Source organism: Coffea arabica, chromosome 8e, assembly GCF_036785885.1.
Source record: "Coffea arabica cultivar ET-39 chromosome 8e, Coffea Arabica ET-39 HiFi, whole genome shotgun sequence".
Taxonomy (NCBI): Eukaryota; Viridiplantae; Streptophyta; class Magnoliopsida; order Gentianales; family Rubiaceae; genus Coffea; species Coffea arabica.
Window position 1 is genome coordinate 6,529,950 of NC_092324.1, and position 6,406 is coordinate 6,536,355.

At 34.3% G+C, this 6,406-nt stretch overlaps 1 long non-coding RNA gene across 1 annotated transcript; it reads left to right on the top strand.

Moving 5' to 3' along the window:
- Positions 1–3,135: 3,135 nt before the first annotated feature.
- Positions 3,136–5,890, top strand: LOC140012596 (uncharacterized). The gene is made up of 3 exons (XR_011819774.1): positions 3,136–3,320; positions 4,143–4,220; positions 5,570–5,890. It is a non-coding gene; the product is annotated as an uncharacterized lncRNA (long non-coding RNA).
- The last annotated feature ends 516 nt before the right edge of the window (positions 5,891–6,406 follow it).

A 6,406-nucleotide genomic window follows, 5' to 3' on the forward strand; every position in this document is an offset into this window, starting at 1 on the left:
TTGTGATACAATGATTAGTGATGGTATTAGAAGAAAAGTCACGAAGTCTTGATAACCCTTGTATGCTTAGAAAATTTCCTTGGGATATAGATAGCACAATTTGCAATTCTTGATATGGAGCAGAAGGAAGCAATTGGCAGTTGCTTTGGAGGCAAGATCTCTTAAGATCCATGCGTGTTGTAGGAAAATTTAAGTTGAGTATGTGAGGTAGTTAGTGGAAAGTGACATTTATGTCTTTAGATAGAAGGGTTGATCTGAGTTGCTTATTCAGCTGAACAACTTGGTTATGGTTTGGTGGTGCTAGTTCTCAATAGTTATGTTGCTTGTATAACTTCAGCTAAAGATGTAATCTGATAAATGCAGATGGTGACTTAATTCAAGGAAAGAAGTACATGATTATGAAGCTGAGAAATAAAACAAGAAACAAGTTAAACAATTCTCACCTCAAAACTAGGCAAGTTTTAGGATTTAAAGTGAAGCAAATCAATCTTAAGCAACGCCTCTCTTACAAGAAAAGTAGTTAACCAAAAAATGCAACAAACAAAGAGGGATAAGAGCTATTTGAAGCCTTTCTTGTAAGACAAGTAGATTAAGATTACCTACAATACTGATTTTGATTGTGCCTCACATGTCAAGTGAGGTAAAAAAGAGTCAAAGACAGGAAGAAAAATGAAATCATACTGAGGTCCATGCTGCAAAATTTGTCGCTTTCATTAAGTAAACATGTGAGCTTTGTAAGGCATAAACTATACATATATCTTTTCAATGGATTGCATGAAAAGAATAAACCCAAAGTCAAGAAATAATTTAAGTGATATTGTTCAACCGCGCTATGTACAAGATCAATCTTTTGAGTTGAGGTATAATGCAACAGGAAAGTTTGTGGAAACTTTATAAGAACTCTGGCAAAATTTTCCTAGCCTCTAAAAAGTTGATGCAGTCTTTAGCAATAATAGTTTTAGTTTTTTTCCCCCCTTTTAATCTCTCTTGAAGTAGCCACTTGAGCATGTCTTGGGGGATATGAAAGTACCAAGTTCGGCTACTGTTGCAATTCTCACTGGATCGGTTATTGCTGTAATATTGATCAATTTGAGGGGCGTTTGGTTAGGGGTGGGGTCGGTTTTATGGTAATTTTGAGGAATTTTCGTGGCTTTTTATTAGGAGTTTGGTCTGGCGGCATTTGTTTGCTGAATGGTTTTTGGGCAGATATGTGACAAGTAGGCAATCAATCCTCCGGTGGATACCAATCCAAAAAGAAGCAGTCTACTTTCTTTTTTTTTTTTTTTTTTAATCGCAACGATAATACTTTTATGACATAATCTATCCTATTTTAGAAAAAAGGGAATCTAAAGAGATGCAATGATAACATTCACCAACCAAAAAAAAATTTAAAATTTAATCTATTCTAATATATCTTATTCTACAGAGAAGGGGAGTCTAAAGAGGCACGACGATAACATTCACTAACCAGAAAAGAAGCACTCTAAAATTTAATCTATCCTATTGTACAAGGAGGGGGAGTTTAAAGAAGTTGTATAAGGAATTAATAAGTATACAGATTTAATTAGATCAAAAATGTGTTCTGACACCTCCTTTGAAATTCTTTTTACTAGAGATGAGTTCCGAACCTCCGACCTATAATTCAAATAGGGATTTAATCCCTTTTTGGTGACCAGTGAGCAAAGCTCACTTTGCCTCTTTCTTTCTCTCTTCTTTCTCCACCCCTCACCTCTCCACTGATTACTTGGACCACAAAATCACCTTGTGAGTTGCGACATCATCCTCCTCTCTCCCTTTCCCTTTTTCCTCTCTATCTCTTTCCTTCTCCACTTTTGGTCCACTGCCCTGGGAAGAGGGGCAGGAACGGTTGTAGGAAGTAATCGTTCTGAAAGGTTGATGGCCAAGATTTGACTAAAAAAATATAAGGTTCAGATTGCATCATGTACATCGTTTTTTACACTATATGTGGAACCTATAAAATTTTGTTCTATAATTACACAATATTGAAAGTGAGTTACACTATGTGCATACAAAGTTAAATCTTGTGCATTTTACACAAAACCAATCAGAATAGTTTTTCTAATGACTGTTCAGGCCCCATGTCCCTTGCCCTGCTTCAACACAATTTGGCCCCCACCCTACCTTTCGGTGCACTGTCGGACAAGGGGCCAGAACGGTTACCAGGAAAACCATTCGGGACGGTTTTGTGCAAAATGCACACGGCGTAACTTTGTTTGCACATGGTAGAACTCACTTTCAACAATGTATAGCTATATAACAAAATTTGATGGGCCCTACACATGGTATGAAAAACGAGGAACAAGATAAAATTTAGACCTTACACTTTTTTTGGCCAAATCTTGGCCATGAACTTTTAGGAACGGTTGCCGTTCCTGCCCCGCTCCAGCACAATTTGGCCCCCAACCCACCATTCTCTAACTCTTAACCTAATCTTTTCCTCCACTGTCACTCCTACTCTAGAGCATTTTATTAGCCACGGCAGGCTTTCTCTGAGGGGCGAAGCCAAGACCCCACATTAAGTGGGGTCAAATTTTAGTACAATAAAACTTATTTATTTACAAAAAATAAAACTATTAACCCTACATACAAGTTAAAATTGTACTATGCCGGCACTCATTTTTTTTTAAAACGCTACAAAATCAATTCATTATCAATTTTGTTAAATATATCTTTTTTAATGTAACTAAATGAACCTCTTGATTTTTTTAAAAATAATTTACGAATCTTAACCTTCTACGAATTTCTTTTAAGAAATTCATCTTTACTGTATTATAAATAAAAATTGTAATTACTTAATTTCTTATTATAAATAAAAAATTTATCATCCACTTGAAAAATTTTTGTTTGTGGAAACTTTGAAGTTCGAAGTATTGGTTTTCTCACTCCACTCAAAAAAGTTAACCCCTTGTTTTTCGAAACTTTGAATAAATTTATTCTTGAACTAACTTCCATAAATAACTTGAAATAAATTCAAAATTATTGTGATAATAAGAATAATGAAATTTCAATTGTTTGGGGTCGATGTATATAGAAAAGAGAATTTAATAAAATTTAGTTAGGTCAAATAAAATGCAACTTTAAAATTTTCTAAATTACCTAAACCTAGAAACTAATTTTCCAAAATTGACTCCACTTGCTTGCATGCGGCTCCGCCACCTTTCTCTTTTGTGGTGGACCTAAGGCTACCTGAATTTCTGTCTTTTCCATTTATGCCCGTTTATTTGCAAGGTACGCAGGGAGGGGATAGATGGGCTTTCTCTGTTAAACCAATCGGTGGATGGTCCAGCATAAAACAAAAGGTTTTAGAGAGGTTTCACTGTTTACTATTGATGAGCTATTTTTGTATATCTAATCTTCATTTTGAACGCTGAATTTTGATTCCTTGTTTGCTACTATCGCTCTTTGTTTTTGTTACAATTATCTTCTGCTGAATATGAATTTCGCTGATGTAGTTGTTTAAGAGTACTTATATATATATATATTATTATTATTCTTGTAGCTTCTTGGTTGTAAGATCGAAGATTTTGGTCTACTAATTACTGTGCATGTTAGCTGTTTGTTTTGAATATTAAGCATACTTTCGCTTGATTGTTCTTAGGTTCTAGCCGGTAGGTATATTGGTGCAAGCCCCAGCAAATTTTAAGCATTTGGACATCTTTCCCAGTAGGCGTTAGTTGATTATTTGACACTTGGCACCCTTCGCTTGCGCATAAGCGTAGGAGCTGCCTCTTCCTTCACAAGTGCTTCGTATACACCCACTCCTTGCCTTCTTCCTCCTCTACCATCTCATGTTCTTGGTGGTTAAAATCATTTGCCACTGTTCAATACTGCTCGATCCCTTTCTCTTCCTGGCTACCATCTTTTGTGAGTTTGGGGTTTGGAAAAGTACATCTTGTCTACGAAGGCAGTTTTGCCAGAGATATGAATTGCCTATGGAATTATGCAGCTTTAAGAATAAGTGCCTAAAAATGACCATCTAAACACATGCTGAAGCTTTACCTGTGTGTGATTAGATGAATCTTTAATCCCATGTACCTGTATGTAATTGATTGAATGTCTAATCCCATGATTTGTGTTCTGACCAATTTATGCGCTAAAGTATTTTGGTATGATCTATGCAGGGTTTGAAAAATCTCAAAGTGCATGTGCTTCAAGCTGCCTTTGGTGATTCAGTGATTCTTACTTGACCTTCAAAATTGGTAATTAAATTTGCCAAATTGTGTAATTTATTGCGATATGTTTCTGAAATCTGAAATTTTTTTAATGCTAAAGCTTATTTGGTTTTCAGTTTCGAAACTGATATTATCAACCTATGGCTTTATACTTCACATGCATATAACTATCATCTGGATTTTGGATTATCTTAGATATGTCATATAGAGTTATCTTAGGCATGAAACTTCCATCAATTGATAATTTCTTTCTTATGGTGAAAAGTTATATTGATGTGCAGTATTTTGTGTTAAGAATTAAGATGTCGAGAGGACAATACTCTTCAAGTTGGCACCATTTTGGATGAAATAATGATTTTAGCTGTATAATATATGGTATCATCATATATTTATCCCAAACACAAGTTCCAAGAATATGACATTTTAAATGAAAATTTGAAGGATTGATTAAAAGCAATGAATGCCAACGTAAGATGTTGGACAAAAATCCTCACGGTAAATACAGGCCCCGTTTGATAAATGAGTTTTTTGAGTGTTTGTCTAAAACTTTTCTAAAATTTTACTGTAATTTACTGTAGAAGTTGCAGAAATTTTTTTTAAAATATATAAATTTTTAGATATTTTAAAGTGTATAGTTTAAAAACTTTGAAAAGTTTTTTTGAAGTTACTGTAGCTAAAACTATTAAAAAACTTATAGCAGACAAACTTGGCCAAAAACTTGCTTGTCAAACAAGGCCATAGTAAATCAAAAACAGTAGTTGTAAGCATTGGAATTGAATCCATGTCTTTTCCACTAATAAGTCTTTTTCAATACTTTCTATAGCCAAGAATGAAAGTTAATGAAATTTAATTGGGGGGGAGGGGGGGTGGAATTTGAGTCTTGGCTGTTTGACATCATACAAAATATTGTTAGTTTTGCCATGAATTTTGTGCATAATTGTTTTGCTTAAAATAGGCCAAAAAGAATGTGGATCTTTTTCAAATGGTGAGTATCTTGTGCAAATTACAACAGCAAACAAGATTGTAGTATTACATACTTCTCAAGTGGAATACAACAGCAAACAATAGGCCATTTGAAAAGAATGACGCAGTAAAGAGTATGCGTGGAAACATTGGAACTACCGAACCAATGACTTGAACATTTTGTGTCTCAAGTGCCCAAGTTAGAGTTTCTTGTTTTAAAATTGTGGATTTGCATAGTTTTGGTTTGAAATACCGAAGGGTTGTCAGTTGATTGAATCACAATTAAGATGCTGTTTTTTTTTCTTTCCCTTTTTTGCCAGATAGTTGAACATAAAATTTGTATTCAAAAATTTGTGCAAGTTAACGACTGTATCTTGAATAATCTAATAACCTTTTTTGCAATTTAAACTCAGGTCAACACTTTTTTTTGTGACTTGGAGTGCAATTTGAGGCAGCAGAGAACAGGGGAAACTTGTTCAGTACTAGAATTTGATTAGCACTGGAACCTTGAACTTTGAACAGCTGATTCTTGAAGTAACCGATCATGTGCTTACTAGTTAGTGATTTCGATTTCAAATAGCTCGATGTACTATGGATAAAGAGAGTTTATAATCAATCGGTTTGTTTGGATTGTGAATTATTAGAGATATTTTTACTGTAGCACTTTTTGTGATGTGATGTATGTGAGATAAAAAGGTGTGTTGAAAATTGTAATGATAATGTAAGCAAATATATTTTGGCAAATAAATCGCAATCCAAACAAACCAATATATGTTGCTAATATTACATGTTTTCTCTTTGATTCTATTAAAAATAGAACCTGGGCATGCTCGTACAAAGGGTGATGAGGCCCAAAAAAACTAGTAAATGCAAAAAAGCAACTTGAGCTTTAACAAGCAAAAACAGTTTTAATTCGTTACAATCTAAGGAAGACCGATCTTGAGCGAACCATATTTGATTAATAGCCAAGACTTTATGTCAGATTTCCCCAAGATCTATTCCAAAAAGGTACATTAGCAAAGTTTTCATGAAATCCCTTATTCGATTTTCAAGTTCTACCTTGCCCCTTTCCCCAAAAAAAAATCCCACTTGTTGCTCATGCATTTCATCTTTAATTCGTGTAAGCATCAGTTATTTGATATGTCACATTCGCATATTTCCATATTGTTTATAGATGTTGAGTAAACCTGTACACAAGTCTGATTTCGTTGGCAATTTAACACAACAAGCTCAAACCCATTTTTTATTTT